The 12,164-nt window shown below is 38.2% G+C and overlaps 1 protein-coding gene across 10 annotated transcripts in view; it reads left to right on the plus strand.

The window, feature by feature from the left end:
- Nucleotides 1–12,164, plus strand: part of PDE7A (phosphodiesterase 7A) — a 147,506-nt gene that overhangs the window by 101,839 nt on the left and 33,503 nt on the right. The gene's annotated exons all lie outside the window — the stretch shown is intronic.

Raw genomic sequence — 12,164 nt, forward strand, 5'->3', positions numbered from 1 at the left:
CAGATAATGCTGAAAATGTGAATGGGAGGGAATCAAACCTAAAATGAAACTTAAAGCGGCATAAGAAAATGAGCTTAAACAATTTGTTTAATTGGAAATGCGTTAGGAACATAATTAATCTTTTTTTTTAAAAAAACAGTACTGTAAACTTCAGTCAGAATTTGACTTTTTTTTTCATTTTTCTTATGACTAAACATGCCAGCACTATGGTACAAAAAGTGCAGTATCCACAAGATAGTCCAGTGGTTAGGGCAGTGACATAGGATGTGGGAGACCTAGGTTCAATTTGCTGCTCTGCCATAGACTTCCTGTATGACCTTGGGGAAGCCATTTTGCTTCTCTATGCCTCAGTTCTCCTTGTGTAAAATGGGAATGATAATTATTCCCTATCTCTTAGGGTTATTGTGAGGGTAATATGTTGAAAGATTATGAAGCATTTTGGGATCTACTGATAAAAACAGCTGTATAAGAAATAGTCGTCATTATTTATTTTTATTCACTATAACATGAACATTCAGTGAATATGCAGGTAATTTAAATTTTAACTCTTTAAAAATCACTAATAAATTAAATGTATAACTATGAAAGGTATTTTAAATGTCTTGTTACAAAGTATCCATGTACATGAGTGTGACAGATATCAGTACAGCTATGTGAATATATTTAAGTGCAATAGGAGAAGGTGGAAAAAAACTTCTTTTGGCTCTAATTAAAATGTGGCTGTTATAATGACTTAAATGATAGTGGCAGAAAAGAAAACCCCAAACCTGTTCCAGTTATTCCCTCCATTCCACTAACTTATTTTTAAAGTAGGTCTAATTGGTGGTCTAAAACCCTTAAAACTAGTTATTAAAGTTACACAAAACAAGTGAGAAAACAAAGTTTGAAGAGTATGAGGTACTGGATTCTCCAGTGAAGGGGAATTTAGACTTTGTCACAAAAGCATTCCTTTAAAAATTGGTAATCTCGATGTTCAGCAAAATAAGACATTGCAGAAATAATATGCAATTTATTAATATTAAATTTTAAAATACATTTTATGAATGCAAGTATTGACATTTTTCATGTTCTTATTGACAAATTGATACAAAGGGGGTACAGTTTAAAAAAAAAACAAAAAAAAAACTTCCGTCTGGCATTGCTATCTAGATTTATGTATGGTGCTTATCACTGTGTCATCAGTCTAATATTTGTCCATCAGACAAGTCATGCCTCTGCTCATTCAGGCTGAGAACCCAACTTTTAGTAGCATTAAACTTGGTACCAAGAAATGTCTTGGCTGCAGCTTTTTCTTGAGCCAACTGTTGTGAGCTTTGTGTGTGCACAATTCCCCAGGCCTTCCTAGGAATGCAGGTGAGAGGCCAAAATGGGAAGGTGTACCTTGTTTCAGGCCCCGACTCCATGGAACAATTTTTTTCCCCTATAATTCCCCTGCAAATGGGTGGATTCCAGCCCAGTTTTTCTTCATTTGTAACTCCACCATGTATCAATTGAAAGTAAATCCTTCCTTCTTTCCTCTCTGCAGTCCTGTTCAGGGTTTTTTCCCCACTCAGCCTCTTCAAGGAAAGGTGCATTGTACCTTACTACCAATTCAGTCTCTGGGGGAGACTAGCTTTGACCTCTTCTTCTTAGCCCCCTCATTTTCTTTCTCTGGTGATTCCAGGAGGATTTTGTAGGAAGAATATCTGTATTTAGTGTCACATGACAAAAACCCTGAAAAATTTCCCCAATTGAATATAAACTACCATTCAAAAGGAGAAGGCAAGCTTGCCATCTTTTTGCCTTGGGCAAATTTGAAGAGAATCCTTCCAGTCCATTCTTCTATAATAAAGATGTTTGAAAACAGGCTGTATTCTCTCTCCATCTGTTGCCACTAGGTGCCTTTATCACCCTCCTGAGAAGTTTCCTTCCATCCCCCCAAATCTGCATGTTTGATTTGACTGTTCATGGCTGAAGATGGACTTGGGTTCACATTCCGCTCAAAACCAGCCAATCTTTCCTTTAAAGAGACTACCCTGTTTTTAGAATCAATCCTCTGAGTCTGCTTAAACTGCAAGAATAAGTAGTGAGAAGAGCTTTTGACTTGGGAAGTACTCACATATATGGAATAAAAGAGTTGCCAGACCTTTTATAAAAGAGGATTTAGCAGAAGTAGAATTGAAGATGATATTTCAGGTTAGGGCATAACATAGATTTCTGTATAGGCATCATAACAGTTCACAATTATTTTCCTTGTCATTTTTTATCCATCCAAATGTTTTTAGTTTCCTTTTTTCACAACTTCTGAATGTTGAGCTATCCACAATCACATTCAGGTCTTGTTCCTGAATAGTTAATCAGTTTAGAACGCAGCAATGTGTATGACCCAATTATTCTTTCAAGGTTGTATTTGTCAAAATTGAATTTGAACTGCCAATTTGAGTTGCCAATTCAACTAGCTGTATTAGGCCTCTCTGAAGTTCCTCATCTTCTCTTGCGTTAACTAACCTACATTTTGTCATCTGCAAATTTTGCCATTATCATTACTTACTTATTTTGTCCATATCATATTAAATAATTACACTGGTCCTAGTTGAGAATTTTGGATCATCCCACTCTTAATCCTTTGCCATAAAGACCTTTTATTGTTGCTTTGTTTTTTCTCTTAACCAGTTTGTTCTGTGACAGTACTTCCTGTGATAACTTATGTTTCTTTGGTAGTCTTTTGTGAAGAATTTTATTTGGACTTCAAAACGAGCCTTTTAACAAATTGTCAACTTATTCTTTTACCTGTTCTTTTCTTGACAGGTTCAAAGAATTCAAACAGTTTTAGAGGCACCAATTTTCCTGTAGGAAAGCTGCTGTGGTTTACCCCTATCAGAACATAGTCATGTTTTATAATTCAACAGTTTATAATTGTTAGCATTTCAACAAGTTTGACCTGGAACTAAGGTAAAATTTATTGGCTGTAATTCTTGGGATCGCCTCTAGTTCCTCTTAAAAACAAGGAATAATAATAATAAAAAAAAGTACCACACTTGCTACTGATTGCACATTTTTCTTAGGAACTTAAAGAATGAAGTGGCAGAGATGCTAATTGATACACATGCCTATTACACCTGTACCTCTGCTGACATAAGAAACCCAGTCAGAAAAAGCCATCTGCAAGAACCTGTCAGAGTGCTTGGTGGAAGTTAATATGTATGACATGTTCCAGGATTTTATTCTCCTTAAGACTAGTTTATTAAGATCCTGCATTCTGACACACACTACCCTATGGATTTTGCTTTGGTTTCCTGGTGACATTTTTTGAAGATCACTCATATGTTACCTTTTAGAGTCCCGAATTCCTAGGAAAGATCCTTGATTAGGACGCCGGGTCTTGGGAAAGAGAACATCTCACTCTACCTTAACTGCTGCTTCTTCATCTAGGCAAGAAGCCAATTTTCTATCATGACCCTCTAGAATCTGAATTGAATGAGGTGAAACTAGCTTGATGTGACTATCCATCCCTAAAATGGATTTTCAGTATCTGATAGATCTAATAGTTTCTGCATTGATAGCCCTTTGTCCATAACCATTAAGAGGCTTTCTAGGCACCCAAACAACCTTAATTCTGTCCTTTAGCGACACCCTACAGTAACAGTGTGTGTGTGTGTGTGTGTGTGTATAATATAATTTTAGTCTTTGTGATCCTAGGTTAGATTAAACTCGCTTTTAAAGATACATTAGATTTTACCTTCTTATTCCTCATGTTGTCACTGTAGGACCAAGTTAAGTTTGTTTGGATGCCCTAACTGTGCATTTCCATACCTTAATGTGTTGGGGTTTCTTTTACACTTCACTCTTAAATTTCTGGTTTTATAATGACGATATTTACACTATCCCAGTAATGTATTTTACGCTGTCAGCATTAACTCATCAGTTAAGCTGGGCTCTAGATCATGTGTGGCTGGAAGTGTAGGCACAGGCACAACCACCCATTAAAAGTTGGAAGTTGTGGGGAGGAGAGGAGAACAGCAAAATGACTGCCTATCTTTGTGGAAAGTAGTCTGTTCCTTTAGTATGCCTCATACGCTAAACCAGGGGCTCCCAAATTTTTTATTAAGGTAACCACAACTGAATTTTGTCATTGTATAGCGCCCTTACGTATATGCACACTCTGTCCCTGCACTGCAAACCTAATATTGGCCTGGTGTGGAAGGGTAGATCCTGGGGTGGGAGAGGAGAATAGGAGGCTTGGAGAGCGAGTTCACCCTGCATTGGAAGCTACTATCGCACAGGACTGGGCCCATCTTCCCACTCCATGTGTTGCCACCTGGTGCTTCAGGCCGCAATGCCACTCAGTTTGGCCTGGCTGCCCCACTGTCATGACTTTGCTTGACAGTCTTACAGAGCTACTAACTGTCTTTTTTGGTAAGAAGAAAGTCAGTTTAGATAGTCTTCAGAGGTTGTTAGTGAAGTATTACTCTCTTCCCTTTAAGTAAAAACAAGACACTAAAACATGAAGGGAGGAAGAAAATAGTATTCTCTCTTGCTTTCTTGCTTGCAAAATAGCTGCTGGGAAATTGCAAGGCATAGCATGTGACCTTATCAGGCACTCAGACATCTGGCGAACTCTGTTTAAGGCATTGTTTTTAGTTTTCCTTTCTGGTCATAGGTTCATAGCAGAGTTGCAAAAAGCAGATTTGTCTTGGACAGCTAAAACAGATTTCTTCAGAGACAGAAGGCATAAAAAGAAGATGGGAAAGAGGAGAAACAAGGTGGTAAAGGAAAATGGAGTATGAGGGAGGAAGTGACAACAGTAACACAAGGTTCACATCTTTGGTATTTGATCAGGATTTAGTCAAATCTGATGGAGGTGATGGTATAATCTGGCTCATTCTCTTTGCCCTGGTCTGATGAAGGCCCAGTGGTTTGATGGCAGATTCCGACGATGCAGCAGATACAGGACATGTCTCCAGCCATGATGGTGAAGCTGAACTCCTTTCGGTCCACCTTCTGAGCTGTAACCCCAGATAAGCAATGCCCAGAAAGGGGTGGCAACATCATTCTACTAAAAATTAAGCAATCTAAACCCACCTTTAGTGTTTTCAATTATAAACATTACCTGTCTTTTCTAAACTCTTAGTTTATGTCAATCTGTGATGTTACTAGGAGCCTTGAAGACTTTTTAAACTTTATAAAAGTAAGCAAATGGGAAGAAAAACTGGTACAAACAGATAGGCCTTTGCACAACATATCCCAATTAATCTCTCCTATCCTCAAAGATGAGATAAGGTGCATCAAACACAGATAAGAGAACCTTGGAACTCCTCTTTATTGGAGAAAATGGAAGGGTGAATGAGCCAAACCTTTTAGGAATAAGTCAACTTGCATGTAGGAGCCCCATGTAGAAGTTAGGGTAAAATTCACAATCAATGTGGTCTCACAGGAAGATTTCTGAGTGATCAAAGGTTATGCTAATGTGTTATTTTCCCAATAAAAGTACTGAAAGGGTGCAGAAGAATAAAAACCTTGCATTCAAGAGACTTTGTAGGTAACCTGTCTTTCGTTGAAAGAGCCTGTTGGGTTGTGTCCCATACGGTAATCCAGAATTGGATTATGAAGATTTGAAATAAATAAGGTAAAGTTCACGTTCCCTCTTTTAAGAGAAGATTTCTTGACTCTTGCTCCATGGAGCTTGAGGATGGAGTCATACATGTCATAAAACCTAATCAATCTTCTAAGTTTTGAACACCATCTCTGCACAGTTCTATCCTAAAGAAGCCAGCAAAAATAGTTAGAATTAATATAATATCCCTGACATAGTTAATTGGCAACTTCTACCCTGAGATCTTTTTTAGAACATAAAACTTTTTTGAGGTTCTTCTAACGTTTAGATTTTCTGCTCCTTTTGCTGGGTATCTTCCTAGGAAACTGTTTTGGAATGGGTCCCCTTCTTTCCACATTTCCCTCCCTCCCAAAGTGAACATATACGTTCTTCAGCAGAGCCTATACTTTTATACTTTTTATACTTTTAGTATAAGACCTAGAGTTAGTTCTGTGGGCCTATCATTGAAATTAATTAAACTGGCTCTTCTAGTAGAGGGTATGCCCACAACCTAACTTCTTTTCCTTTCCTTTGAACCTTTGAGATCTCTTCCCCATTGCTGATTTACTCTGAAAGCCATTTTCCTGATGGCCTTCACTTTGGCTGTAATCATGGTTTTTCTCACCTCCTACTCCTTAGTTGGTGTTTCATAATGAGAAGTTTATGCAGTTATTAAGACCATGTCCTCTTTCCCTGTCAACTAGGATATGGACTTTAGTTCTGTTGCCATCTGCAAAAAACAACAACAACAAAAGGCAAAATAAAGGACTTGTGTTATCTTCAGGGCTCTATAGTTCTACTTTTATAGGACTAAAAAATTCCAGGACACTCAGGAACTTTGCTCTGAACTTTTGCCAAGAAGAAGCCTTCCAGACCATTGTCCAGTGCATTGGGAAAAGAAAAAGCTTGCTGGCCAGAGGGCTTGCCCAACCTGTGAGTTTGTCTTTTGTTTGACTAAAGCAGCTGTATCCTCTGGGTATAGCGGGGAGAGGCTCCAGCTGCTGACATTTAGGACAGCCCCCTTGGTCGGTCTTACGCTTTCTGGTTGTATTAATCCAAAATTATCATTTCAGCTGCAGTTACTTCCATGTGTCTAGTTCTCAGAATGCTATATATATAAAGACTTTTGCCTTGTTCAGTGGATGGAGGTATGTCTGGGAAGATGCACAGTTATAGGATTGCTAGTTAGATCTTTGTTGTGAATTGTTGCACTGAAGGTTGAGTAACTTTCATTTCTTCAGTTTTATATCTGTCTTGGTCTCTTTGGCATAAATAAACTGGTGGAGGAGTCAGAGTTTAGAAGATATCACTATGGTAAGGATAGGGTCATTTAGAGAACTTTTTATTCAGTTACTGTTTTAACCAACTTTGTTAATGTATTAGGTGTCTAGCACATTTTGGGTTGGTATACAATCAATTCCCATTGGAGAGTTGGCATTTAATTTACAGTAAAGAGGTACAATCCCTATGTTGTGAATCTGTTACCTTGTGCAACCCTTACTTGTTTTATCCTCCTGTTACTACTTATCGTATACTTAGCTTGTATGCTCTTTGGGGTAGAGGGCCATCCTTTTGTGTTGTTGGTATCTAACAGTGATCTTTGAATTGGGACCTCTCAGCACTACCTCTGTATAAACAGTTATACTGAGATGTAGGAAATCAACGTTGGTAAATATTTATTTTTTCTTTCTGATCCAGGTCAAACTGCACAAACCCATTTTAGTCATATTAGTACTTCATCTGTGATAGAACAATTTTCCGCATTGTTCACTTTTTAAAAAATGAACATTTCTATCCTTTCAGTTTCTCTGCTGTAAACAAAAGTGAACACCAAAAGTGGGATGACAGGTGAAGGTCTTTTTATAGTCACATCAGTACAGCTAAAAATATTAAAGATATTGGTAATCCTTTATCTTTTAATCTTTTAGCAATAATGTTAAAAATGTTATTTGTTCTTTAAGTAATGTGAAAAAATTCCAATGTGACATTTACATATTGAACATATATAAAAATATATTTAAAAGTGCTCTCTGCGCCAGTATAAACAAAAAGGCAATTTTGGGTTTCCAGGAATTGCTAAATAACACAGCATATTTTAATCTTTTACTATGTTTGGTTTTGAGATGGTAATGATGAATTTCTTAATGTCTTTGATCAGACTGGATTGGTGATTGGGATATGTTGATAACAGAAATCTGTCTAGTCAACTGTAGTAAAATGGTAAACTCTTATATTTAAATTCTGGTACTAGAATTGTAAAATTACCTTTATTCCAAAACACTTTCTAAAGAAGTTTGAAATTCGCCTATGAAACAGTGTGCTCTTTTCAAATATGATATCTCTGTATTAATCAGAAAGTTTGTGGTGTTCTCCTGAGTTTTATAATAGTGGTGAGGGGTGGGTGGCGCTCTGTGTGTGTGTGTGTGTGTGTGTGTGTGTGTGTGTGTGTGAGAGAGAATTCATTCTTTCAAAAAATGAGTGGGGAGAGCACAGGTGTAGTTAAGGGCAGTGTTTTGCTATTCACTATAAACCCTACATTTAAGAAATTAATACTTCTACCCCAAAAAAATCTTTCAGGTCTCCTTGATAGGATTTCCTTTGCAGATCCCGACTGTAGAAGCTGCAAGGTATTCTTTATAGGACTTGGAATAACTTAAAGATAACTCTTGATGGCTACATACTCTGATCCACAAATATGAACATTTCAGCTGTTCCTCTTTCTGTTGGTGACAACAGTCTCTGTAAGATTCCAAGTTAAGCATTTAATTTTAGGATTTTATTTTATAGTCTGGGAGCAACATGTATAAGCTAGGGATAGAAAGGTCAGGCAGGTGTCATTTGATTTGTGAAAATCTACAGAATCATAATTTAAATGTCGTCACCCTCTGTGGCGTAACAATGAGGACTCGCTTCCCCCTTGCTGCTCCAATTCTAGGTCCTCCGATTGGTGGAAATCGTGATTGTACAGTGTCATCGGAACAGTTGAGTTTGGTATCAGTCGAAAGTCCTTTCTCTTGTGAACACAGTGGTATCAAACATGACAAAGCTAGAATCATTATGTAGATACATATTCAAGAAAATGTTTAAAAATCAATGTTTTTAAATTCTACTTTAACACAGGGATGCACTGCTTACATAAAAGACATCGATCTTTGGTAATCCTAAGGAATTGAGCCTTGACTGTGGCACTGAAAACATTTATTAATCAATGTCATCATCAGTATCCTCTCCATCTAGGGCACCACTACTAAGACACATTGTCTCACTGATCCTCATCCACACCGTACTCTCATGTCTCCATCAAAGGCTGGCTGCTGTTCAAATGTTTCCAGGGTGGTGAGCATCTGGTCTTTGCATATGAGCATTTAATTAGCTGAAGGATTGATTTGAGAGCATGTGGTATTTCACACATAACTGGTGTGATCAGTCCATCCTCCAAGATCTGTTCATACCTGATAGGGGAGGGTAGTTTTGGATTTGCTAAATCATCTAGAGTCATTCCATTGCTTGATAATTTGCCCTCTTGATAGCCAGTATATATGCATCCTTTGTTACTGGCAATTTTTCTCTGTTTATCTGCTTCTTGGAAAACCTCTACCAATGTAACTCTGCAAATGTCATAATGTTGGTCTTCAGATGGTAAACTCAGCATGTGAATGCCTCCAGGGTATTTATGATCTCATCAGCGGTGTCAGACGTTCTGAGCACCTTCAGAGTGAGAGAGCCTTTGGAGGCTGAATCATATACCTGCCAGTAAGATAATTTGGTCTTTCCAGCCAACCTTTCAATAGGGTCACACTCTGAGAGAGCTTGGAAACCTGGCAATGTGGTGACTAATGGTCCCAGTGACAGGAACACATTCCTGAGGGATAAACAGTTATTCTATTCCCAACAGCAGGAACAAAACCAGAATTTTGTAGATGTCTTTGGTAGTGTCTCACAGAGGGCATTGGAACATCTGGGTCTTGTGCAAAAATCTGGAGTTTAGTAGCATCTCTGTGCCATTGATGGCATGCAAGATAACTTTAGGGCTTGTCTATACTTTCAGCTAAATTGCACTGCTGCGATCTGTGCAGTGGTGTAGATTTAGCGGGTCTGGTGAAGAACTGCTAAGTTGATGGGAGAGCACACTCTCTTCGACGTCTGTACTCCACCTTCCCGAGAGGCGGAAGGTAAGTTGGCAGGAGAGCATCGCCTGTCGACACAGTGTGGTGTTGACACTGCTGTAAGTCGACCTAAAGTATCTCGACTTCAGTTACATAATTTACATAACTGAAGTAGCGTAGCTTAGGTTGATATGAAGCTTTAGCGTAGACCAGCCCTTAGTGTCAGCCTTATCTTGGGAACTACAAAGAAACTCTGCCAAACAGTGTGAAGCAGCAACTTCATTGTGCCATGTGATGAAATACTTAAAGCAATTCTCCACATACTGGAACACTTTTTCCACAAGGTATGTGATTAACTTGTCCCTTGTCTGAGTATGAGACAGTAGCTTCTTCACTGGGACATCAACACGTTCTTTTGCTTTTTAGAACACCTTGTCTTTTCCAGCTTTTAAGGTATGCACTATTATTCATTTTTGTGGATAAATTGCTAAAAACAGTGTCCATATTTCAGTTCGTCTTCCATAAGTGCTCTGAGCCTTTCTGCTAAGCATTTGTTCCTCTTCAATTCCATTTAAAGCACATACCTCTCTGTACTTAGCCTCTGCATCAATCATTGCCACCACTTTCCTATCCATTAGCATCTTTGAAAGGCAATTTATGAATTGCAGCTGAGTTGCAGTAGTAAAATCAGTATTAGTTTCTGTTGCTTTTTCCTTTTGATGCAACTCATCACATACATTCTTGGTGCATCTCTCGATGTGATATGTAGTGTTGTATGCCTAGATGTCTTATAGGTCAGTGAACCCACTTTACTTTCCATACAGTTTTCTCTAAGAGTGACTGCTTCATGCAGTTTTTCACTTGTCTGATGTGTTGAAACTGCACTTTATGGATGCCTTCAGGCTTCCGGCTTACCACAGAAGAAGCAGGTGTTCTCTAAATGCATGCCATGAGACCGACTGTAAGGCGAGTCTCTACCTGGCTGGCCCTTGTCCCAGCATCTTCAGCTTTTTCCTGATGCTCATGTATTTCCTCTCCAACCTTGCCAAATTCAGTTTATGGGTTCACTTCTTATAGCATGTAAGGTGCCACTAGGCATTGTGTTTAACCAACTCCTCCATGGTGGTATTCTGCAAAGATTCAACTGCTAGCTGGTACTTTTTGTCTCCCCATTGATGCCTAAAAATGGTCAAGACCAAAGTAAAAATAAGGATTTTGTAATAATTACAAGTCCAAAGTATTTTATGTATGTTTTATATAACTATGTGCACACCATTTGCGGATGGATTCCAGTAATTTCTGCAGACATCTTAACCAGTGCCTCATTACAACTCTTGGCATAATAAACAAAGCTGATAATCAGTCCCCCTGAACTGCTTCTTTTTTGCTGATGATGGCAAATCAACTTGAAGCGCTCCTTCCATTGATAGTAATCTGTAACACTTAAAAAAATTAATTGGGTATCATGTTCTGATAAGACAGTACTGTCAGTCGAGGGCCACAATATAACTTTGTGAAGGCTACATTGTTGACATGCCTGTGTTAAAGTATAATTTGAAAAGTTGATTTTTAAACATTTTCTCTAATACATAAGTATATAATTGGTCTAGGTTTGTTGTGTTTAGTACCATTGTGTTCATGGGAGAAAAGGCTTTTGAACTGTACCCAACTTGACTCATTTGTGACAACATTGTATTATCAAAATTTCTACCAACTGGAGGACCTGGAGCTGTGAGCTTGGGCAGCAAATCTCTGCAGGCATCCACAGAAGGTGACACCACTGAAATTATAGTTTTGGTAGATTTTTATGAATCAACTGACACCTCCCTTACCTATCATTAACTTGCCCACAGAATTACACATGTTCCCAGGTTGTTAATACTTTATTTTGATGTTACCACTAAATAACTTTTGCTATAGCATTAACTTCTTCCCTCCTACGGTCCATAAATGCATCTCTTATTTTGTTATGGTAGTTGGTGGCAATATAGGAGCCTGGATAAATAAATAGGTCCCAAAAGCACCTGGGTTTCATGGAGCAGCACAATGTCAGTAACAAACTAGAATGTAAGGTTATTTTAAAATATCTTGAAAACTTAAAGGTGTTCAGTTCCTGTGGTTTTGGTTCCCTGAGCAAGAGGGCAACTGGACACACAAATTAAGGAATCTTGGTTTCCTTGTCTGGTCAGTGTTTGACATCTGAGGGCTCTGAAACAGTACAGCCGACTATAGGACCCACTTCTTTCTTTAAAGACAACCAGGTTCAATATTTGTAAAAAATTATTTCCTCGTGTAAAACACTGTTTAACACATTTTCTAATGCAGTCATAAAGGAGCTTAAAGAAATGCACCCCTAAAGATACTGATATTTAAAAATGCTGAAACTGAAGACATGGGTATTGTGGATTGGATATATTAAATTTTGATTGTGCAGATGCTTTGATATGGACATCTTGTCTAATGTATCCCTTCATGTTCAGTACCTG

This window comes from Dermochelys coriacea, chromosome 2 (assembly GCF_009764565.3).
Source record: "Dermochelys coriacea isolate rDerCor1 chromosome 2, rDerCor1.pri.v4, whole genome shotgun sequence".
In the NCBI taxonomy this organism is placed as follows: Eukaryota; Metazoa; Chordata; order Testudines; family Dermochelyidae; genus Dermochelys; species Dermochelys coriacea.